The following is a 24,996-nucleotide window of genomic DNA, read 5'->3' as shown; positions in this document are numbered from 1 at the left end:
CACATTTTGTTTAAAATATAAAGACTGACTTCAGTGACAATCTGAAAGAAGAATGAAACATCACTCAATATACTAGCTGACGCATTCATTTGTTCGGATGGACTAAGAGGTACACCATTTTTCAGACTGTTTGAAGAATTTTGGTCAAACTACTAAAGGTTATTAAGAAAAATTGTTCTTATAACTGCCTTTTCATCATTAAACCACAAGAAAACAGTAAGATTTGAAGAGGAAAATTATAACAGAAGAGAGAAAATGTGATGCTTGTAGACTTGTTTCACTTTTTATTCTACAAAACTATTGAGAAACACATTGTACTGGCACATTAAAATGCATGATTACAGTCCTTTGTTGTGCCATTCGTAGCATTTACAGCAACTGTGATTGAGCATTTAATGACCAATCATTTTAAGTTATTTTGATGTAGTTTTATATAGACTAATATACAAACTCTGATAACATTAAAATCTTAAGTCAGAACTAACAGCACTCCAGTGACTAGTTTGAAAGCAAACCATCTTAATATATTTGTAGTCATGGTCCTCACAGATAACCTGTGTTGCGTATTCAGTCTTTTAAGAAAACTGTTTTTACCATGTAGACAGTAAATTATTTTCATTCTCTCTCTGATTCATCATGCAATCAACAGAACTCTGAGCATACATTGCACATTCTAACCTCTTTGTTTATACTGGATTTGAAAATACACAGAAGAGTTTACATATGTTATACTTATGAGAATAAATAATTATGGATCATGTAAGCAAGAAATGAAAAAATGATGTTAGCTATGTAACATTGTAGTTATTTTGAAAGTTTTTTCTGATAATAATACATGTGATTTTTAACAGATGTGCATGTCAACAAAATGTGATTTGTTCTTAAAAACAGGACCCCATGGATTTGATGTCTGGCTTGTCTGTGGTTTGCTGCTTCCTGGTGTTGTGGTCCTGCTCTGCTGTGCCTGCTTCTGCACAGCTTCATAGCTTGCCTTCCTGTGAGAGCAACAAACAATAATGTAATTAGAGGACACATTACCTGTAGCTAATTCTATTTCTCAAAATTTTCTTGGATTTCTTGTTTATTACATACATAAATGGCTCAACATATTTTACACGTCACAGATATTTTTTAACCACACCAATGGATTTCTTAGAAGGAAGTAACTCGTGTAATAATTATATAGTCTGCAGAATTTAATGAAAATGTTCCAGGTGCGTGATATGCTAGCTACTTTACTGTATTACAAATTAATCTGACATCTTATTGGTATTTTATGATATCTCCAATTTTCTGGATGCATTATTGCAGTGGAAACTAATTTACTTTTATTTGCTGTGGTATTAAAACAGGTTCTGTCTTAATCTGTGAAATAAAAATATTTGTGCAACTGATGACAAAATTTTATTCTGAAACAGCTGTTTCTATTGTAGTGCATGCCCTAACAGCTTAATGCCAGGTACACATTGCCAGACAAAGGTTCTGTTTCTAAGTACTAGCATGGTATCTTAAGCTTAGAAATTCAATTAACTTTCAAAAACTCAAGTTATGAGGCAAATATAAATGGATGGATTTGCTTACTTATTTCAAGTGGAAGCATTTGGAAGGCTGCACAGTTTTCACACAAAGAATGAATTTGGTTCTGTTGAGTATGCATGTTAGGATTTTTTTTTTTTTTTTTTCAAAAACTCAAGTTACGAGGCATATATAAGTGGATGGATTTGCTTACTTATTTCAAGTGGAAGCATTTGGAAGGCTGCACAGTTTTCACACAAAGAATGAATTTGGTTCTGTTGAGTATGCATGTTAGGATTTTTTTTTTTTTTCAAATTGACGAAGATAACTTTGAATAGTGGTTAGTAAGTCATACTTCGGAAAACGGCATGGTTATGTACAAAACTGCAGTTGCAATTGATAAATCACAGCTTGTTGTTAATGAAAGACTAACGAGATTGCATGCAGATGTAGGATTTTGACAGAAATAACAAATTTTGTGGAGATCTTTTTCCTAAGCATATACCAAACAAGTCGCTCTCTTATCAGTTTAAACGTCTCCGATTTACCAGGTTTTGAAAGCACGCAACTATAAGGAGTGATCAAAAAGTTTCAGTTCGGGGCGTTGCTGTAGCGAATATGGAAGCTGGCACGACTCCGATGCAGGTATATAAGCACAGACATGTAGGCAAGTGATTAGTGCAGCCTTCGTACGGAAAATTTTTGTGCGGCCCTAATGATACGCTAGAACGTGTATGGCTACAAACCTTGAGGCAATATCCTTTCCTGAGCTGTTCATGAGGATAGGTTCAAACTGACTCGTTCCCTGCACCATTTCACTCTCTGATGGTGTCTTCCTGTGGCAAGTACGGAACCCGAAGGCGAGCTGGGCAGCACTCAAAGTGATATTTCACTGACGTGAGTTCAGACAGCAGTTATGCTATGAAGAAACTGCAAAAGTGCTTCATTAGATAACAAAATTTGAACAGCTGTTATTTCACCCACTTAATTCAGTTTAAGGAAATAATTACTATAGCAATAATGAACTTTACTAATAGAGTAGCGGTACTAGTACTTACTCTACGGAACGTGATGAAGATGCGTCAGCACTTGAAGTTCTAGGCGGTTTCCAGAGTTCCCTCTCCTACTGCCTTTTCTTGTTTGTAGGTTTTTCGCAAGCCTGAAATAAAAATACACGTTAGTGTCAATGTCTTGTATACCCTCTTAAAGCACTATACATACCTGTTGTTACGATTCTTATAATTCCATTTTACTTAGGCTAACTTCAAACTAACGCTATGAAAACTCTTCCATGCCAGAGGAATGTCGGCAAAATCACTATTTTACTATTTCTAAAAAGGAAAATGCATTCGCAATCAAGCTCATACATTGTTACGTGATTGTAGTTGAAATAGAATACGCTACCGTCCTGGTAACATTTCAGTGTATCGTATGTGATTCGAAAATTTGCTGTCGAAGCCTAATACAAAGAAACATTAAAGTTAAAATAAAAACAAAAACATTTATCTACTGGCGACGAAATATTTTTGGAACAGTCCTATGATGATCGAAGACGTTGCGAAGCAACTCACGGAAATATCACTTAATCTGAGACGACATAACTACATGTGTATTCGGATACAAGTTTACTTTAAACATTTATATTATAAGTAAAATCAATTGAAACGTGCAAAATATTTCCCGCTGATGTGGCACTCCGAAAGCTATGCACTGTAGCTACTGTATGTACTTTAAATGCGGTCACAAACATGAGGGAAAGCATAGCGATCCAATAGCATTTTTAGCAAATTCTTGGATCGTTCATGGGCCCTAACGAAATACTCTGAACAACTGTTATCGTATCGTCAGGTACCTTACGACTTGAAATCCTATTGTGATCTGAGCGTGTTATCTTGTGTGATGTGCGAGGTGCCTCGAACGTGCGGCTAGTGTCGGGGAAGTATGGAAGTGAAATCTTTGTTCATTCATTCATTCAGGTTTCGGTTTCCGTGGTATGGTATTTCCAAACTGCTTTAAATAATTTACAGAATAATTCTTGTAACTGGCGACGGTCACTTCTTTCTCTGTCCTCTTCCAACGAAACTTGTATCTCTTCTCTCATTTCGATTAGATGTTGAAGAGTCTTCTTGTACGACCAACACATCGACGTACTGTATACAACGCACAGAGTTAGTTACAGAGGCACTCGACGAACAGTAAAAAGAATTAATTTCCTTCTTTTGCACCTGTCTCGCGCTTACATAACTGTGGTTCTAAAAAGGCAAAATCTTGCTGTGTCTCTGAATACGAGAGCAAACGTTAGTTGCGAAAAGAACTGCCGGTACTGGTATTCAAAAGTAGCGATGTTCTGTTTCGAGCTCACTTGTTATATGTGGCAAATGAATAATAACTGTATCAACGCAGTCGTACCAATAATTGAGATTTTATTTTATGCTCGGCCATAGCAACAGACATTCAGAGCCCTGACACTGTATTCTCTGCAGCATAGTTCATGTGAGATAGAGAATTAAAATTCCATTTAAGACTTACCTCACTGACTGGAGGAACTTCGAAGAATAAAAGCCTGAAGCCCTGCTCTTCATGGACACATGAACTGTAGAGAACCCAGCAGAACGTCGACAGGCGTAAACCCTATGCTTCTGCGAACTGCCACGTATAGTGGACGATCGCGCTCATATATGCGGTGAAGACTAGCGTGGTGGGGGCCAAGTGCACGGGGCCTCCACGTGAACAGCTGCAGCCGTTGCCAGCTTCTCCAGCCGGTTTCTGAGTGGGTGGGGGAGGACTTAGCAACGCAAAGGTAGGCTTGCCAGCTGGAAAGCTCTTCGCCACAGCTTGTTCTCCTTCACACTATTAATTCCAGGAGGTACGGACGTACTCACCGTATCAGCTGCCTATTTCCCCCCGATGCGTTAATGTTAGGACTAAACTAGAGTTTGTGGACTATCATTAGCTAGTAGTAAAATTTCCTCCTTTCGCAATACTGCCACACTTGGGTGGTTAGGAATCAGCCGTCAGGAACAACTCAAAGGTTTGCTGGGTACTCGGACGGGGCTCATACTGAAGAGTTATTTCGAAGGAGACTGGTGTGCAAATGGATTTCCATTCGACACCATAGTCCTAGACTCTAGTTCCGTCACGTAATGCGAGTACTCTTGTGATCAAATATAGCACGGTTACCTTTGCGACATAGCTTACGTGTATTCACATAATATTTTCCTGTTGTAATTTAACTTAATCCATCTATGTTTAGGGTAAAGTTGCCATCTTTGGAAAGTCCAAAGTCGGGACTCTTCAAACCAAAGCTTTTACTCAATTCACTATATCAGCAATTCTTAGTAAGGTTAATTCAGTTTTTATTCAAACGTCAAAACTAAACTTCAAACACCGTACTTGAAACATTTGAAAGTTAACAGTGTTTACGTTATGGGTTTCTCACATGAGTAGAAAACATAAATTTCACTATCTTTAATAAGTTTGGGGCTGCAAAAAAATGAAACCGTTTTTGGTGTGATTGTCCAAAGTTCTAAGAGTTTCAATGAGGCTTGTTATTGTTGAGAATTCATTGCGTAACTCGTCACCGTTTGCTTTTATACTATCGTCTTTTACAGTGTCTATGAGGTTACCAACGGTAATTTCATCTTTCCTGCTCAAGACCGAATTTCTTAAAAGTCGAGGTTTAGAAACTAAACCATTTATTTAGATAGTTAAGCCTTCTCTGATAAACGTTAGCAGCATCTGTCCTAATTAAGTCCTGATCTGATTTACGGTACTCAATCTCTTCAAATTTGGATTCGAATTAAAACCAATAGAAGGTTACGTTTTCCGATTGACGGGTTGTACAACTAGAAAATTATAATTCGTCGTAGACTTTCAATATTAGACTCTGGACGTCAAATTTAATCTTTTTGCATGCATTTTTGGCCATATTATAAATAACATGACAGTTACAATTTCAAGACTTAAATTCTGAAAAACGGAATGATGTTTTCTATCGTTCACTGCTACGTCGAAATTTGGTATCAGAAATTTCCAAACTATGTTCTCTTAAAATAAAATTTTCCGAAAATAGCATCACCTTTTTCATTACTGTCGTCATAGTAGCTTAGTAATTTCTCATTCCACCATATATCTCAGAAAATATTTTATTGAAACATTTAATATTTACCTTTTTTGGAGGCATCTGTCGAAACAGAGAAAAATGTACCATCTATTCATTCATTTTCTATGAGTTCTACCGAATGCTGAGCCAACATTTTGTACTAGCATCTCACACTGAATACCCACAATGAAGTTTTGGAGTTAACTTCATCTCTTTCAAAGTCGTACTTCCTAGTTCAACAGCACAATCAGTAGAAACCTATTTAGAGTTATGCATAACTCCTTGACATCCAAATGACAGTTCGGCTACTAAAACTTCATAGTTATGGAAGAACGTTTTTTACGCTAAAAGAATTTGCAATCGACTACTTTTGAAAGTTGGTGCGAGGGTAAGTTAACGTTTCTTATTGACAAATGCTTTCTCAGGGCCCCAACACCCTCACTATTTATTGTAAAGGAATCATGACACATTGTACACTTTGCCATCCAGTCAGCATCAGCTTTAGCTTACCAAATTTTGAGCTCTTTATTCTCTAGGCTTTAATTACGAAATGAGCAAATTCTTTTACATTTTACCTTTTGTTTCATTCTGATTGTCATAGGCCCAAACTATCATCACTTCGGTCACTGTCACTGCTATTTGTATTTCTGCTTAATATACTAGGCATTTTAAATGTGAATCGGACTTCAGAAAGCCCTGAAATCATCGTAATATTAATAATGTGTTGCTCTTACGGAACAGCTTAAGTACGAAACATGTCAATACTCCTTCACTCGGTAGTCCATAAAAAAGATCAAAGATATTATTTAATAATTAGATGTAGCATGCTCGAATGTTGCTGTGCGAACTTGAAGACCAATAATGAAGGAAGTAGGCCTACATAAAACGTTGCTATTTTCTTTATTTTGGAATGTTCCCATTTAACTTGAGTAGTCACGATTTCTTTTTGTTCCTTCGTTCTTCCCAAATTCTCTTCACATCCTCGCCGTGTTCTCTCTTACGTTCTTCCGTTCAATTATTTCCTGTTCTCTTTTCCGTGTGTTTTTGTTAAGTTGTATTTTTTAATGGTGTTTCTGAACATTTCTCTGTCGCTTACGTTATCTTGTGTGATTCTCATTCCATTAATATCTTCTTGTGTTTCAATGATCCATGTTTTTGCTAATGTTCACTATCTTGAAAATTTGGCTTGTGAGCCTGATCTTGTTCGTACTGTCGATATGTAGCCTACATAAACTGTTTATCTTTTTTTTTGCTGAAGTTGTTGGTTATTGTTTCTGTCTGTATGCAGGTAAGAAGGATAAAAATTTTATGTAGATATTCACAGTATGAACAAGATCAGGCTCTTAGGCCAAATTTTCAAGATAGCACACGTTAGCAAAAACAAGACAAAACGGATCACTGAAACAGAAGAAGATATTAAAGAACTGAGAATCACACAAGATAACGTAAGCGATAGAGAAAAGTTCAGAAACATTATAGAAAAACGTGCAATTAAACAAAAACAAAAAAAAACACGGAAAAGAGAATAGCAAATAAATGGGCAGAAGGACGCAAGAGAGAACATCACGTCCGCGTGAAGAGAATTTAGGCGGAAAAATGGAACAAGAAAAAATCATGACTACTAAAATTCAAAAGCCCTATCAAAATTAAACACTTCAAAATAAAAAAAATAGCAACGTTTTATATACCTTTTTCTTATTATTGTTCTCCAGGACTCGCACAGCAACGTTTGAGTATGCTAAATCTAATTATTAAACGACATTTAATTCTTACAGCTCAAAATATGCCCTTGTTTAATTTAACCAGTATTAATGAATTTTATCTAGATCAGCTCAGTTCTGCAATTCGGTACATTGACTGTTATGGACCATTTGCATACGCTTCTCTATTAGCGGATCGAACCATATTAATCAGCTTTTGTACGTATGAAGTTTATGAACGCTCCACGGTTTTGGCTATAGCTCGGTTTCTTTATACTTTATGAACATAGTGTACTAATCAAAAGTGATTGGTAATATAATCAGATTCATGTTCATGTAAATTTTTTTCGTTTCAGGATATCACGAAATTTTTTACTTGAAATACTTTCTTCCTATTTCAAGTCAGAATATACCAAAAGAAAAGACAAAATATTAAAAATGTCGGAAAGCTGACTTAATAGAAATAGTAAAACTTGTAAAAAATGAAATTATCAGTTTATGTAGAAGCAAAAAAAGACGTCACCCAAAGAGTTCATCGAAAGACGCTCTTTCCCGATATATAGCGGAGGAAAAATTAGTAAATTTGTCTAAATTAGGAAGACCATTGACAATGATGTCATTTACGGAAATTCAGCTTTTTAATTATATTATGAGGCTGCAAGAAATAGGATTTGGACTGACGGTTACCTCGGTAAGGAAAGGTGTCCATCAGACAGCAGAAAGTACTGGTCGAGAGAAATCAGCGTCGGGATTTAGATCCCGGCGCTGATATTGCTAGTAGACGGTTGTGGTCTAGTTTCAAGAGCAGATACATCACTCTTGGAATTCCCGAGAATCTTGCTGCCTACAGAGGTTCAGATCATTGGAGGCTTCTGCAACACATTAAAGGATCTTCTAATGAAGCTGAACATCATGAACAATCCTAACGCAATCTGAAAGTGCGACGTAATTGGACTGTTTTAGGTTACTGTACCTGGGAAAGCAGTGACGCCAATGGGAAAAAGGTATGTTTTTAAAAGAACTCATTCAGAACAAGGAGAAACTCATACTCTACTTGGATGTGTGTTTGTAATTGGGACATAGATAACACCTGGTCATGTTTTGTGTCTGTCTTCAGACAATGAGCAAGAAATTTCATGTAAGGTGCTTGTGCTTCGTTAAATGCTAATCCTGATTCAGAAAATTTTAAAAGAACTAGTAAAATGTTTGAAACTGTTATTTATTTTAGGCCTAATTAAGGATATGAGGTAAATTACAGGTCACCAACAATAGAGTGAATTACACGTTACTCTGTACAGTTCAATCTACTAATCATCTTACAGCTATCACAAAACTAACTACACATATCACGAAACTGCCTACCAATATCTGTGTTACTTGATCATCATTTAAAATTCAGCTGTAACATAAAAATTGTTCCATTTTTATTTGTAGCTGATCGTTTTAGTATGGTTTATATAACCGAATGAAATGCTTTCGCGTTAAGAGTGAAGAAAATGTTCAAAAATAAATCTGTCGTGAATTTACCTTATGATATTAGCAATATTAGAACCTGCGGCCTATTACGCTACGTACTTAGCTCTCTAGAGTTAGTTAATTTTCTGCTAATGGTGGTGTGGTTACCAGCGTTCGGAAACATTCAAACATTCAAATCTTCAAAGGCATTTTTTTTTCGAGTTTTTTGATAACTGCGGCAGCCGATAAGTAAGTATGAAGAAAATAGGAGACGGTCCCTTTGCAAAACGAGCTTAAATTGTCGTATTTACCTTTCATAAATTGCATGTACGACCCCCACTTAGCCTGAAATTTTGAAGAAATTCTCAAATGGGAGAAGGTTTCTACACTCGGATGGCAACTGATTTGCAGCAGAAGCTGTGATTAATTTTGAAATGTGGGTTTCAGTATGGATTTTAAAATATCATGTCCTTCTGAGAGAACATGAACCACCTTTTTTCTAGACTTGTAGTAGCTAGGTTATCGCAAAGTAAGGGAGACAGACTACTGAGGGCTTTTATAGCCATTTTGAGTATGAGATTTGCTGCTGACAGACCAAATTTTATGGTCAGTTTCAATGAGACAGTTTGCTTTCTAAATAGATTGACATCCAATAGCAGCCATTTGTTTCAGATGTTTGAGATGCAACGCAAGCGGCAGAGTGTAGTATCTGCGCGCATTACTAAACGGGGAACACAGCAACATCCGTTCGTATTCTTCTGGTTAGAGCAATTACCGCCGCATAACATGGGGGAGAGGGATACTCGCTGCATTTTAGGGAAGATTTTGCAATTCAGTCATTAAAGTATAACAATTATCAACCAGTTTCTTTATCAAATAACACTGTGCATCAGTGAATTACACCATCCAGAGACAGGTTTTCGCAATGTGATGGTGGCTTACCATTATAATGTGGTCTAGTGTAATAGAGACGCGAAAGTCACTGGAACAGCATACACCACTGACAATGTAGTGGCCGACACCGTTCGCTTAAGGAACAAGAGCAACGGCGTTTGCGTAGTTGCCAGTGCCAACAGACAAGCAACACTGCGTGAAATCAATGTGGGCCGTACGTCGAACGTTTCCGTGAGGACAGCGTGTCGAAATTTGGTGTCAATGGGCTATGGCGGCAGACAACCGACGCAAGTGTGTTCGCTAACAGCACGACATCGACTGCAGCGCCTCTCCTGGGCTCGTGACCATATCGTTGGCCCCTAGACGACCAGAAAACTGTGGCCTGGTCAGATGAGTCCCGATTCCAGACGGAAGAGTTGATGGTAGGGCTCGAGATGCTAACTATGCACTTTTCAAGTTGGTAGTGGCTCCGGAATGGAGTGGGCTGTGTTTACATTGAATGAATTGGGTCCTCTGGCCAAGTGAACCGTTCAGTGACAGAAAATGGTTATGTTCGGCTACTTGGAGACAATTTGCAGCCATTCATGGACTCCATTTCCTCAAACATGTCACCGGGTCACAATTCTTCGCGATTGGTTTCAAGAACATTCTGAAGAATTCGAGCGAATGATATGGCCACCCGTGTCACCCGATGTGAATCCCATCGAACATTTAAGGCACATCATCGAGAGATGAGTTCGTTCACAGAATCTTGCACCGGAAACACTTTCGCAGTTATGGACGGCTGTAGCATTCTGCAAGAGGACTTCCAACGACTTGTTTTGATCACACAACGTTGAACTGCCGCAGTAAGCCGGGCAAATGGAGTTCCCAGACGATATTGAGAGCTATCCCATGACTTTTGTGACGTCAGTATAATAGCTACATACGAGTTACCTAAATCTCTGTCAGCATTCACGGTCTTTTGTACTTAACCTGCTTTTCGGTCCTAAGATAGCATGGAAATGAATATCTGTATTTACAGAGGTCAAGCTCTATTAGACATGAACAAGGAAACAATCGGCTTCGACTTCATTGACTGAGCCATTCTGGTAATTTCTTGTAAACATTTTAGAGAAACAACGGGAAATTCACGTCAAATTCGAATATTCAGGAACATAAAGACATGTGGTATTTGGGAACAGCATAATATCAAATGTATAGGAATTTATCCGATACAGCGAATCGAATGTTCACCAGAAGGAGGGGCAAACGGATGCCTTTTTTAGAGTCTTACTTTATTGTTAAACAAAAACTACTGCTTTAAAATACAATTATGAGTTACATGTATGTTATGAAAAAGAATACCTCTGCACACACACACACACACACACACACACACACACACACTGAAAAGCAAAATAAAGATTTGCTATTTTATTCTATAAATTGACGGAATATAGATAGTTAAATATATGCACAGTAGCTTTACGGAGAATAAGAAACACCCATCGTTATATTCTACGTATTTTGTGACCATTCCTCGGTTGGTTTCTACAGCGCTTGCGCATACGTGGACCCGGTCACGTAGAACAGAGCAACCTCGTTTCACATGCGTCAGGTCTGCTCCCGGTAACCTTGGCATCCCAGGAAACTAAAAAATCACCGTGTTCTAGGAATCTCAACGGCTATGCTGACGAGTCCATAGCTACTGGTGCTGATGAGAACTACTTTATGCCCATTCAAAGTCCAGTGGGTTTTTAATACTAAGCACGAAAATGTGGCAGCATTTCATTTAACCATACGAGATCATCAAATTATTACGTTACACTGGCATTCGGTGCCACTGCTTTGTACTAATGGGTCGGTTAATAGACGGTAGATATTTTTTAGAATAAATCACTCGCTCTACTTCTCAAAGTAACATCGGTTCTCGCACGGTGTTGCACGCGGTCTCAGGCGCCTTGCCACGGTTCCCGCGGCTCCCCCCTTCGGATGTTCGAGTCCTCCCTCGGTCATGGGTGTGTGTGTGTTGTTCTTAACGTAAGTTAGAGTTTAAGTTGGATTAAGTAGTGTTTAAGCTTAGGGACCGATGACCTCAGCAATTTGGTCCCATAAGACCTTACCACAAATTCCCAACATCGGTCGACACCTATACATTTGGACCAGCAAGTTGAGAATTTAGTCATTTCGTCTATGAAGTAATTTTTGTCAAACTCTCCAAAGTAATTTTTGTCAAACTCTCCAAAATATTCGCTAACAACAAGTATCATTTCTTCATTCGAGCTAATTTATTCCCATTATTCAAAAGGACGGATTCACGTGGAGCTACGTGGGTAGATGACGAACCAATTCGAAGGCCATTCATGTACCTTTGCTGTAGTGACTGCTGCTCTCTGATACGGTGCAGATTTTGGTCAAGCAATGTATTTCTGCGCGCTAGTCTCGTCCGAGTTTACTTACACTTACGTTGGAAACAATTCAGCAGTGCTTCAGTTATTAGTCTGCCTTGAACCAATCAGTTCACGAAAATTGTTTCGAGACTAAATGAATAAATTAAAAAGGCAATATAAGTGGCATTGTTCTCAGTGCTGTTTCCACTCCTTTGTCAAATTATATAGTGAGACACTTCTGACCAATTTCCAGTAGACGTTAGTGAAACTGGATTGTTATTTTGTAGGTCTAAAGAACAATTAGTACACCAAGTGAAAGTAATTTCATATACGTGATACACCAGAAAACAGTGGATCCTGTTGCGTTCACGTACTAGCATTGCTAACTTCGAAGTGTGTGAAGATCATAATAATCTGGAATTTACACCAAAGTATCAAAAGCTCATCAGAAACGATGCAGTAGAAGAAAAAATAAACAGTCCTGTGCTTGCATCGGTTGTGGTAGCAGTTTGAAAAGTGTGAGGTATCACTTCCGATTTGGTCTGCTGAGTTAAGGTCAAAGAGAAGAGTAGGAGACCGTTTGTGTAATATAATAATATTTCTTCTTTTAAGTCGGGTGACTGGAATTCGACAGTAGGAAAAGGAACAGAAGGAAACGTAGTAGGTGAATATGGATTGGGGCTAAGAAATGCAAGAGGAAACCGCCTGGTAGAACTTTGCACAGAGCACAACTTAATCATAGCTAACACTTGGTTCACGAATCATGAAAGAGGTTGTATACATGGAAGAACCCTGGAGATACTAGAAGGTTTCAGATAGATTATATAGTGGTAAGACAGAGATTTAGGTACCAGACTTTAAATTGTAAGACATTTCCAGGGGCAGATGTGGACTCTGACCACAATCTATTGGTTATGACTGTAGATTAAAACTGAAGAAACTGCAAAAAGGTGGGAATTTAAGGAGATGGGACCTGGATAAACTGAAAGAACCAGAGGTTGTACAAAGTTTCAGGGAGAGCATAAGGGAACAATTGACAGGAATGGGGGAAAGAAATACAGTAGATGAAGAATGGGTAGCTTTGAGGAATGAAATAGTGAAAGCAGCAGAGGATCAAGTAGGTAAAAAGACGAGGGCTAGTAGAAATCCTTGGGTAACAGAAGAGATACTGAATTTAACTGATCAAAGGAGAAAATACAAAAATACAGTAAGTGAAGCAGGCAAAAAGGAATACAAATGTCTCACAAATGAGATCGACAGGAAGTGCAAAATGGCTAAGCAGGAATGGATAGAGGACAAATGTAAGGGTGTAGAGGCTTATCTCACGAGGGGTAAGATAGATACTGCCTACACGAAAATTAAAGAGACATTTGGAGGAAAGAGAACCACTTGCATGAATAGCAACAGCTTTGATGGAAACTCAGTTCTAATCAAAGAAGGGAAAGCAGAATGGTGGAAGAAGTATATAGAGGGTCTATACAGGGGCGATGTTCTTGAGGACAATATTATGGAAATGGAAGAGGAGGTAGATGAAGATGAAATGGGAGATATGATACTGCGTGAAGAGTTTGACAGAGCACTGAAAGACGTAAGTCGAAACAAGGCCCCGGGAGTAGACAACATTCCATTAGAACTACTAACAGCCTTGGGAGAGTCAGTCCTGACAAAACTCTACCATCCGGTGAGCAAGATGTATGAGACAGGCGAAATTCCCTCAGACTTCAAGAAGAATATAATAATTCCAATCCCAAAGAATGCAGGTGTTGATAGATGTGAAAATTACCGAACTATGAGTTTAATAAGTCACAGCTGGAAAATACTAACGCGAATTCTTTATAGACGAATGGAAAAACTGGTAGAAGCCGACCTCGGGGAAGATCAGTTTGGATTCCGTAGAAATGTTGGAACATGTGAGGCAATACTGACTCTACGACTTATCTTAGAAGAAAGATTAAGGAAAGGCAAACCTACGTTTCTTGCGTTTGTAGACTTAGATAAAGCTTTTGACAGTGTTGACTGGAATACTCTCTTTCAAGTTCTGAAGGTGGCAGGGGTAAAATACAGGGAGCGAAAGGCTATTTACAATTTGTACAGAAAGCAGATGGCAGTTATAAGAGTTGAGGGGCATGAAAGAGAGGCAGTGGTTGGGAAGGGAGTGAGACAGGGTTGTAGCCTGTCCCCGATGCTATTCAATCTGTATATTGAGCAAGCAGTAAAGGAAACAAAAGAAAAGTACGGAGTAGGTATTAAAATCCATGGAGAAGAAATAAAAAGTTTGAGGTTCGCCGATGACATTGTAATTCTGTCAGAGACAGCAAAGGACTTGGAAGAGCAGTTGAACGGAATGGACAGTGTCTTGAAAGGAGGGTATAAGATGAACATCAACAAAAGCAAAACAAGGATAATGGAATGTAGTCGAATTAAGTCGGGTGAAGCTGAGGGAATTAGAGTAGGAAATGAGAGTTTTGCTATTTGGGGAGCAAAATAACTGATGGTCGAAGTAGAGAGGATATAAAATGTAGACTGGCAATGACAAGGCAGGCGTTTCAGAAGAAGAGAAATTTGTTAACATCGAGTATAGATTTAAGTGTCAAGAAGTCGTTTCTGAAAGTATTTGTATGGAGTGTAACCATTTATGGAAGTGAAACATGGACAATAAATAGTCTAGACACGAAGAGAATAGAAGCTTTCGAAATGTGGTGCTGTAGAAGAATACTGAAGATTAGATGGGTAGATCACATAACTAATGAGGAGGTACTGAATAGAATTGAGGAGAAGAGGAGTTTGTGGCACAACTTGACCAGAAGAAGGGATCGGTTGGTAGGATATGTTCTGAGGCATCAAGGGATCACCTATTTAGTACTGGAGGGCAGCGTGGAGGGTAAAAATTGTAGAGGAAGACCAAGAGATCAATACACTAAGCAGATTCAGAAGGATATAGGCTGCAGTAGGTACTGGGAGATGAAGAAGCTTGCACAGGATAGAGTAGCATGGAGAGCTGCATCAAACCAGTCTCAGGACTGAAGATCACAACAACAACAACAAGTTTCGGATTATCAGTTGTGGACATATTAACTCGCATAGAAATAAATGCTCTAAAGACATTCAGAGTTCAGTAAAACAGCATTTGTAAACAGTGAGAATATTGTATAATCCTATCATTGTGTGTCTCGTTTTGAATACGAACTATCAACTGAGATTACAGGTCCATCAGCCACTGCAGAAGGATAAACCAACAGGGTAAACCAACAAATTTAACGATACGCAGAGTACTAACATCGATTTTACCGTTAAATGTTCCAGCAATTTACAAAATTATAACCACTCGTTATTTTACTAACAACCCGTGCTGTCGCGAGCAAACGAGATTTTGCGTTTTAAAAGTCTCTCTTTCTCTCTGTCTCCCTCTCTCTCTCTCTCTCTCTCTCTCTCTCTCTCTCTCTCTCTCTCTCTCACACACACACACACACACACACACAGAGAGAGAGAGAGAGAGAGAGAGAGAGAGAGAGAGATTGAGAGGGGCGGGGAGGAGGGGAGAGGGGGTGATATCTCACACATACAGCTTATAAATTTCATTAGAGAAAATATAGCTCCAAAAACAAATCATAAGTAATCCCCACCGTGGCACTGTCGATTTAGTGGAATGATAGTGTGTTTTTTTTCCCTTGGTAGGCCTAATATGATCCAGAAACAAGTTAATCGTGGAAGACACAGTTAAGCAAAGACTGAAATTTTTTTCTTCTAAAAGATAAAAAATGAGTTTAATTCAATTCCAAATTTCTTCTTTATGTCTTAATATGTTATTGTTTGCGAATCTGTTCTCTTACCAAACCTTCCACCGAAGACGACATGCCGGCCGAAGTGGCCGTGCGGTTAAAGGCGCTGCAGTCTGGAACCGCAAGACCGCTACAGTTGCAGGTTCGAATCCTGCCTCGGGCATGGATGTTTGTGATGTCCTTAGGTTAGTTAGGTTTAACTAGTTCTAAGTTCTAGGGAACTAATGACCTCAGCAGTTGAGTCCCATAGTGCTCAGAGCCAGTTTTTTGAAGACGACATGTTCATTGCTAATCTCAGTGTCCCCTTTCCGCCTTCCCCTCTCCCCCTGCCCCCCTCCCCCCTGACTCCATCAACCTCCTCCAAACAAAGTGTGAATCCTGAGGGGGTCGGTGGACTTATTCCAGATGTGGATGGTGATTTTCAGAACGGAAGACATTTCAAAAGTGTTGCAATTGAAGCCAGCTGGACATCATAAAGGACACGCTTTTGTCGAAAGGCTATCATAAAGCAGCACATACCACAAATGAAACCGTGTGTCTAGGCACAACCAGAAGCAACTTATATAGCTAACTGTTGTGTACCACACTGCTAGATGAACTGGTCTCAAAGTGTATCTTAAAATTTTCTACTATGCTAAGTCTTCCTCGGTGTTCACCACAGAGTCCTTAGCCACATACCGCTGGATTTTTCAGTCAGTTACCCTGTGTCTGCTGTTGCGTTCCCTGGCGAACGATACAGCAGGACAAGGCTCAACTTCATACAACTGCCACACAGTGGGACTGCCAGGAAGGTACCGACAGGATCACAGGCCTTGCAGAATTACCCATTCCGCCGCAGTGCGCGACGTAAGTGAAGCAAATGCAGAACACGTCTCCATCGCAAAATTCTCATAAATTGTGCGCTTTGGATAAAGGCAGCTGGGATAATTTTCCAATGTGTTACCGGGCACCAATGCTAACGGATACTGCTGAGTCAGGCGAACAATCCGGACAGACAGACCTAAAGCAAGCTGCCCCGACGTGGCGTACCACAACCGTTCGGCCAGCCCACGCTTATTAGCCTACTCCACCACGGCTGTCCAGACTTACTAAAATCCATATGGGGACATAATCCATATGGGGACATCCCCAGATTCCTTACATAGCTGTCTGTATCAGGCGGCTCCAGCCTTCTCCCGCAGTCATGTTCGCGGTGGCGCCCGAGGTTGCGGTGCGCCCCCAGTATTTGACGTCTTATAACGGCACAAAAAGGCAAACATTTGATATTTTTTTCAGCAGAAGTTTTGCTATGAATTTAACTTATGCTAACGAAGGATATATTAAGTCAGTGCTATTAGACTACAGGAACACAATCTGACAAATACTGTTCTTTCAGATATGTTCGAAAAAACAGGCACGTAATGTCATCCAGCAGCCATACAAATACTATTGAGAGGTTTTCAGTGACGTTAGCCGCAGTTGCCATTGAAATGAATCAATGGTAACAGATCAAAATTCGGGCCAGCGTGGGACTCGAACCCGGATTTCCCGCTTAAGAGGAGCGGTTGCCTTAACCGCCGCGGCTATCCGAGCACACTTCTGCCCCCACTCAAGTTCCCAGCCTATCGCACAATACCGGCGTAGCGTCCGTCACCTACTCATGAAACCCTCACTCGCCATTTCGAAATCCCGCAAGAGACTGGCTTAGTTAGTATCCACAATGAAAGAACGGATCTTTGGTCGTCGCATCTTACTGGTATACGAGTTAGGTCCAATGTGGGCTTTAACTATCGTATGGCAGCGAAACTTGGTAGATATGCTAATGCGTTAATGGGGAATCGATTCACACTGGAGAAAAACTCGTGCAAATCTGACGCTGTGAAAGCAAGAAAGATGTATAGAAATGTTTCGATATGTAATGGATTAGGAACGGGACTTACGCAGAAAAGGCCAGACACGTGAGAAAGGCGTAATGCTGATAGTATTATTAATCATTGTGGCCTGTCAAACGACACCGTGGATGTCGTACCGTCATACATTGTGGCTAAGTCATTGAAAACCTTTGAATAGTGTGTGATTAGGCAGGGCCATTCTAACTTTGCGTGAGAAGTGGTAGTTAACTCTCTCCTTAATGTAATAGAAAATGTGTTCCATTGGAGAGAGAGAGGAATGATTTCTAAGCTCAGCATTTTTTGCCATTACTAGACTGTTCTCTAATTACTGTCTGTTCTGCAGATTGGTTATGAAATTACGTTGTCTTTGCACAAGATGTATTGATCATTCAGTTCAGTAGTATTCGGCGCATTACCGCTATTCTGTGCTTGTTATCTCAGCATATGCGCACATATAGTGGCAACATACTCATTTATTTCATAGTCTATAAGGTTCTCATATGTTTTCTGTTATAGTAAATGATTCACCTTTACTGTATTGGGACAAAGATAAATGAGCGCACTGCGTAAGTATTGAATAAGATCCTTGACTGCGTTTAGTTTTATCTATAGTTGACCTGCTAGCCAGTAGGTAGTGCAACGCTGGGGCATTGTTATTTGAGGAGTAGCAGCGTGTCAGAAAAGGAGATTTAATGTATGCGTGTCTGTCAGAAATCATCTGGGACATTTTATTATGGAGATGAAAACTTGTCTGCAAGCATAAATGATTGTTTCTTTTGATGGAGAATGTTTTTGGAAGTAAAAGAAAGAGGGCGTCATTTGCCATTTCTCGCCTAGGGTGGCAAAACACCTAGCAACGTCCCTGAGCATGGTAACAAACGATTAGAAAATACCAGCACGAACCAAAGGTCATAACTATCGATATTTGTCTCCAAAACAAATTTCACCTTTATTGGAGTATCAACGGGTGTACCGCCAGCTGTTGGTGTCAAAATGGGCACAGTATTTCTGTCATCAATCCTATCGTCATTATCAGCGCAAATCAAGACTGTGACAGGATCGAGCGCCGTTTAATTGTGCCCTTTCGACACTAATTTCCGGCAGTCCACTAGCAGATTACTTTGTCATCAAATACACAGCGATAAATTGAAGAACTGCTTCACATTTATTGCCTATAAATTGCTAATGACATTCCAACAAAAACCAAATATAACAGAAGAAGGTGCACTGCATGGAAGCGTCCAGATCGGGATTCAAAAGTCAATCTCTAATCATCAGATTCTGAAAAAACTATCAAGTGAAGAAATTCAGATATTTATGTGAGATTACTAATCTGCCAGAGCTAAACCAGAAAGCAACAAACAAAGAATAACAAAATTACAAAGAGAATACAAAAAACATGTAACGTATACAACAGAAAAATCTCTGGCACAAAAGGCATTACTATGGCATACACACAGTTGTTAAAACTGAAGTACTTTAAGCATCTGCAGCTATGACAATTGGTGGCAGATATCAAATCAAAAACACCGAAAAACACGGCAGAAATATTCTGAGGAAAGTTGTAGGACGAATTTTGAATAATAGGTTTATACGAAGAAGAAGTGAAAGGAAATCTGTTAAGTTACGGAAAAATCACAGATATAGTAAGGTTATAATTTCATAGCACTTAGTACACTGAATGACTACAGGCTCAAAAACATTTTGAAATTAGCTTTATCGACGAAGTACCAAAACAATCGCCCAACAGAAATTCATAAAGACTTAAAAGAAACTGACATAGACAAAGAAATCCTTCAAGGTAGAACAAAATTTCGAATGTTAATTAACGCAGTAACAAATTTATTAGAAGCATCCACGAGAAGGTACGAGGTGGAAGAGAGAACTGAAGAATAAACAGTGGGTGGATGAAGAGATGTTGGGAAGGAAAGAAGTGCCAAAGAAGTTCAAACGCCCTTCGCACATGCTCCAACGAATGAAGAAAATGTAAATCAGCTATCTTCTGACACACTGATGCTGCCGTCCATCTTTTCCTGTGTTGTACAAATCTTTTCGTCCCTATGTGACTACTACATAAAAAATCCTATCCAATACGTTTTACATATTCTTATCTCTTCCCCTACTACTACTCTCGTCCACGGCTCCTTCCAGTGCCAAGTTAAGTTCTCCGGGAAACTGAATCAGATGTTCCATTGACTTATTCCTTATTGTTCAAGATCATGCAGGATCATTAAAAAGGTCAAACCTAGTTTAAGATTAATTCTGTAATAATACATCCGACGAAAAGTGCAGCCTACTCGAATCGCCTGACAATGTTATTATAAACGAATCTGACCATAACCAGCAGTTACTGATAGTGCTATTAATAAACTACTTATACAAAGAAGCATTCCATCCCTTGTGCAATATTTTGATGACTGCTGTTCAACATTCCTTATGTTTTATCTACCACATACTATCCATTATATCCAGGTCTACTGTCCTACTTTGGAACGCTTCAAAACTTATTCTCAAGTTTTAGTTATCCTCGCGTTTTCCAGATCTACCGAAACACCAACCCGACGAGACGTAGATGGGAAATACCTTCCAGCCAAGATGTGCAAAATCGAAGAGGCGCGTGTAAAGCAAAAAAAGAGAAACGTAAAAACATTGTGTTACCGACGACCTTCGTCGCTTTTTTGATTCAGCACTTACAGAGTCCCTCCACCTAGACAACTGAGGAAATTCACCTAAATGATACATTCAGATTGGCCCATTGATAAGCAAGATACAGAACAGAAAAGAATCTGTAAAGCTCTTCATCGATGACAATGAGAGTGGCATGTCGGTTGATAAAACACTGAATTTAGAATCGACAAAAAGAGCATTCAGCAATTTTCCCAGACGCATTGGGCAGACGTGTTGCACTGTTAAGGATAGATGCCCAGAACATAGACGCCACACCAGACTGGGTCAGCCAGAAAAGTCTGCTTTGGCCGAACACTGTCTTGACAAAGGACGCAGCATGAGCTACGGAGAAATAAAGATCCTTTCGTCCGCTTCCATATACTGGGACTCCATCATTAAAGAGCAGTCGAAATTCGTACAAGTAACGACCCGATCAATAGCGTCACGGGATTTCAACTCAGCAAGGCATGGCATTGGCGGTACTAAGGCATCGTCGGCCGCAGACAAATGAATCCGAGTCGACCTAGGGGAATCAAGGACCGCACATTTCAATCGGCGCCAACGCTTTGCCCGCGCGAGCGCTATGCCGCTATTTGCCTTTCCAGCGTCACGAACGCGAAGACCGTGGCCTTTTTCTCCAGCAGGGGGCACTGGATGTAGCCGTGCTCTATGATTCGTCTACGATCACGTTGTAGCCCCCATCCCTTGGTGCCTGCGCTTTTCTAGCGAGTCAGCGTATATATTGGCGGACCATTGCAGCAACACTTCAATAAGCACGTGAAGATAACGAGCAGCTTTCTCGTTGAAATATTGCGAAGCTTCCACAACATTATCCGACGCGACGCGCGTGAACCAATGAAGCACTCTTGTGCTTTTCAGAAAGCACTTCAAATTCATTTCAAATGGTTCAGCCTACTGGGAAAACTGCGGAAAAACCTAAGTTTGGTTCCCTTTGCAATGACTTCCCATCGACGAGAATTTAAAAGACAAAAAAGGGAGATACTATGGTCTAACGATTAACGTAAAACAGAAATTATGTCGCATGCACTTACCTGTGCACTATAAGATGGTCAGTATGAGAAATTGTAAATAACGCAGCGTCGTTGGTCACCTATGTTTTCGTAACGTCTATGAACTACGTTACTAGAAGGACTTCACTATGTATCTACGGGCGCAGTCATTTTTATTATCTTGTCATAATTAAGAGCATGAAGAAAGACTTACGTGTATACCGCTGGAATAGTTTCGTCATTTTCTTCTATGGACTTCAGCAGACAATTTTCCGTGAAACAATCGGCGCCGTTCCCTCACATTCTGACTCGCCAGTGACATCATTCGATCTTTCCTCGTCGTGTACGTAAGTTAATTAAGAAGGTAAGCCTATCATTTCTTAGAATAAGGTAGACAAGTTTTCCCCGGTAAAAATATCACCCGAAACAAGGAATAGCGTATCTGAACGTCAGCGATATACTGATAGATTCACGTAGGCAGTATGTTGCGTAACGGAAGTTGTATGAAATGGAAACTGTAAACGTAGAAGAGTTCTAAATCACAGTGATCTTTTATACAGACGTGGAAACAAGATAACATCAGATTCTTTATTTGTTCTACAGCCTTATTTTAGCCGTTATTCACATTTCATTCGCCTAGTACTCTGGATTACGCTCATATTTTGGATTTAATACCACGACTGCTATACCATAGCATGAAAGCTGTTTTCATGCAAATGTCTGAAGATTCAGGAGGTCTGGTTCAGTACTTAATCGATGAACTTCACATCACCGAAAAAAAACACTTAATCGACAACTAAAAAATTGCATTTCCTTAAACCCTGACGACACGTCGCTGGCTGCAGTTAGAAACCTGAACCCGTATTTGGGACTAAACAAATCCCTGTGCGGTCACAGTGATTTAGGTTTTACAAGATTTCCTTCAAATCGTTGAGACAAACGCCAAGATCACTTTTTTAATCACTGCATTTTTCTCTTTTCCGGGGAAATGGACACGTACACTGTCTCTAACGACCTACCTTTTGTCCAGAAGTTAAACATACCCAGGGAAAAACGAAAATGGAACCATAAACTGCATGTAAGATCTGCAGATAACTGTCACAATTTCCCTCACAAACTGGAGTTGTGCTTTCCCAGTATGAAAGAAGTGTTCCCTGCTTACATCTACAACTACGCGTCTACATCTTCTACATCTTCATCTACACACACACACACACACACACACACACACACACTCCACAATTCACCTTATGGAGTGTGGCGGAAAGTACTTCGTACACAAATCCACCGTTTCCTGTTTCAAGAGCGATCATATGCGGGAACAACAACTATTCAAAGACAAGCAAAAGTACTTAATGAAATGTATAGTGTTTCAGTAATGTTTGCACATTTTCATTATGAACAGAACTGTGTACCCAGTAACAAATGCTCTCTCTTGTCATGATGCACACTTAGATATGATAAATAACATAGCGCCTTACAGTATTGATACTCCTCAGTAGAAATCAATTGGAATAATTACTGGTTCCAGGACAAATGCCTTTAAGAATAGCTTACAGTTAATGACTGGGGATGTAATTTATAAAGAAGGAGATACCAGCATAAAATTTAATCTATTCCATGATAAATTCATATCATTTTTCGAAAATAGCGTTCCGCTTAAGCTAATTAGAAAGGACACTAAAAATTAAGTAGAAAAGCATGTATCACTAGAGGGATCAAAGTATCCTGAGAAAGGAAAAGGGAAATGTATCTTCTGGCAAGAACAGGTAGGGATCCTGCAGTAGCTGCAACTTCGAAAACTGCTGACAATTACTAAGAAAGATTATTAGAAAATCAACAAACATGCACATAATGTCAGAAATCAGTACAACTGACAACAGAGTTAAGGCAATATGGAATATAGTGAAGCAAGATACAGGACAACCAACCTCAGAAGAGGATAACGTTACTATTGAATTGAATGGAAGGATTATAAATGACAAGTCACAGCTAGAAAATGTATTTAATAATCATTTCTTAAACATAGTAGAAAGCACAGAGACCAACAGTACAAGAGAAAGATCACAGTAATATGTTGAAGAAGTAACTCATAAAATTACATCATATGAATGCACCTCCAACTTCTACTTCTGAAATTAAGAAAGTCATACATTCTCTCAAGACTCACAGCTCTTCTAGTTTTGATGGTGTTTCCAATAGAATACTGAAGATTTGTTCCCATATAATAAGTCCGGTATTGTCCGAAATACGTAATGCATCACTAACTCAAGGCATTTTTCCGGAGAGACTGAAGTGTGACATTTTTAAGCCCCTCTTTAAGAAAAGTGATAAGAGAAACGTCAGTAACTACCAACCTGTTCCACAGCTGACATCATTCTCCAAAATTTTTGGGAAGGTGATGTATTCTACAACAATATCTCACCGTGGAAACAGTAGTATTCTTAGAAAATCACAGCTTTGGTTTCGGAAGGGTTGCTCTACTGAGAATGCCATTTACATATTCACTCACCAGTTTTTACAAGCATAAAATAATGAAATAGCGCCGGTTGTTTTTTGCTACATCTCTAAGGCATTTTACAGTGTGAATCACAGTATTCTCATAGGTACATTGATGTTGTATGGGATTGATGGTATAGCCAACCAATCGATAATGTCACATCTAACCAAAAGAATGCAGAAAGTAGTACTTAGTAATTCAAACAATATAGTCCAGGGACCTAATTACGACTGGAGAGAAATCACGTATGAGGTTCTCAGGTCCACTACTGTTCCTCATATACGTATGTAAACGATCTTCCGTCTAGTATACAACAGAGAGAATTACTTCTATTTGCAGATGACATTAGTATTGTAATCAATCTAAGCATATGTACAGAAACAGAAGAGATGGTAAACAAAGATCTTAAAAGTATGATTGACTAGTACCCTGCGAATTGTCTCACCCTCAATATTAAAAACACACAACATATTCATCTGTGCACATCTAGAGGTACTTCACCAATGATAAGTGTAACACATGGTGAGGAAGTAATAAATAGTATGGAAACTTCAAAATTCTTAGGGGTCCATATTGATCAGAATTTAAACTGAAAAAAAAACACTTTTTGGAACTCCTAAAACAACTCAGTACAGCCACAATTGCGCTTAGAACCATTACAAATCTTGGAGAGAGACAAACCAGCAAGTTGACATATTTTGCTTATTTTCATTCAATAATGTCATATGGAATAAAGTACTGGGGTAACTCATCTTTAAGAAAAAAAGTCTTACTGCGTGAAAACGTCCTGTAAGAATAATTAGCGGTGCTCACTTACAATCATCTTGTAGACATCTGTTTCAGTTGACGTTCCGACTACTGCTTCACAGTTTACTTATTTCGTCACGAAGTTTGTTGTAAATAATCCACTGCAGTTCAAAGGGAACGATGAGGTACATACAATACCAGAAGGAAATATGACATTCTTTAAGGTTGTCTTTAGCACAAAAAGGGGTGTAAAATGGTCAACAAAAATATTACTTATCCAGTGAAATAAAATGTCTGATAGACAGCAAAGTAAAATTTGATAACAAACTGAGAAAGTTTCACCTTGACAACTCCTTCTTTTCCGTAGGTTTTACATTGTTGTAT

At 39.2% G+C, this 24,996-nt stretch overlaps 1 long non-coding RNA gene across 1 annotated transcript; it reads right to left on the bottom strand.

The window, feature by feature from the left end:
• Window positions 1-258: 258 nt before the first annotated feature.
• On the bottom strand, window positions 259-2,445 carry LOC124795115. Its single transcript, XR_007016647.1, has 2 exons — window positions 2,262-2,445; window positions 259-995 (listed from the first exon to the last, which is right to left on the bottom strand). It is a non-coding gene; the product is annotated as an uncharacterized LOC124795115 (long non-coding RNA).
• Window positions 2,446-24,996: the final 22,551 nt, after the last annotated feature.

Source organism: Schistocerca piceifrons, chromosome 1 (genome assembly GCF_021461385.2).
Source record: "Schistocerca piceifrons isolate TAMUIC-IGC-003096 chromosome 1, iqSchPice1.1, whole genome shotgun sequence".
NCBI lineage: Eukaryota > Metazoa > Arthropoda > Insecta > Orthoptera > Acrididae > Schistocerca > Schistocerca piceifrons.
Note: the sequence above shows the minus strand (reverse complement) of the source record. Positions and strands in the feature narration are given on the sequence as shown.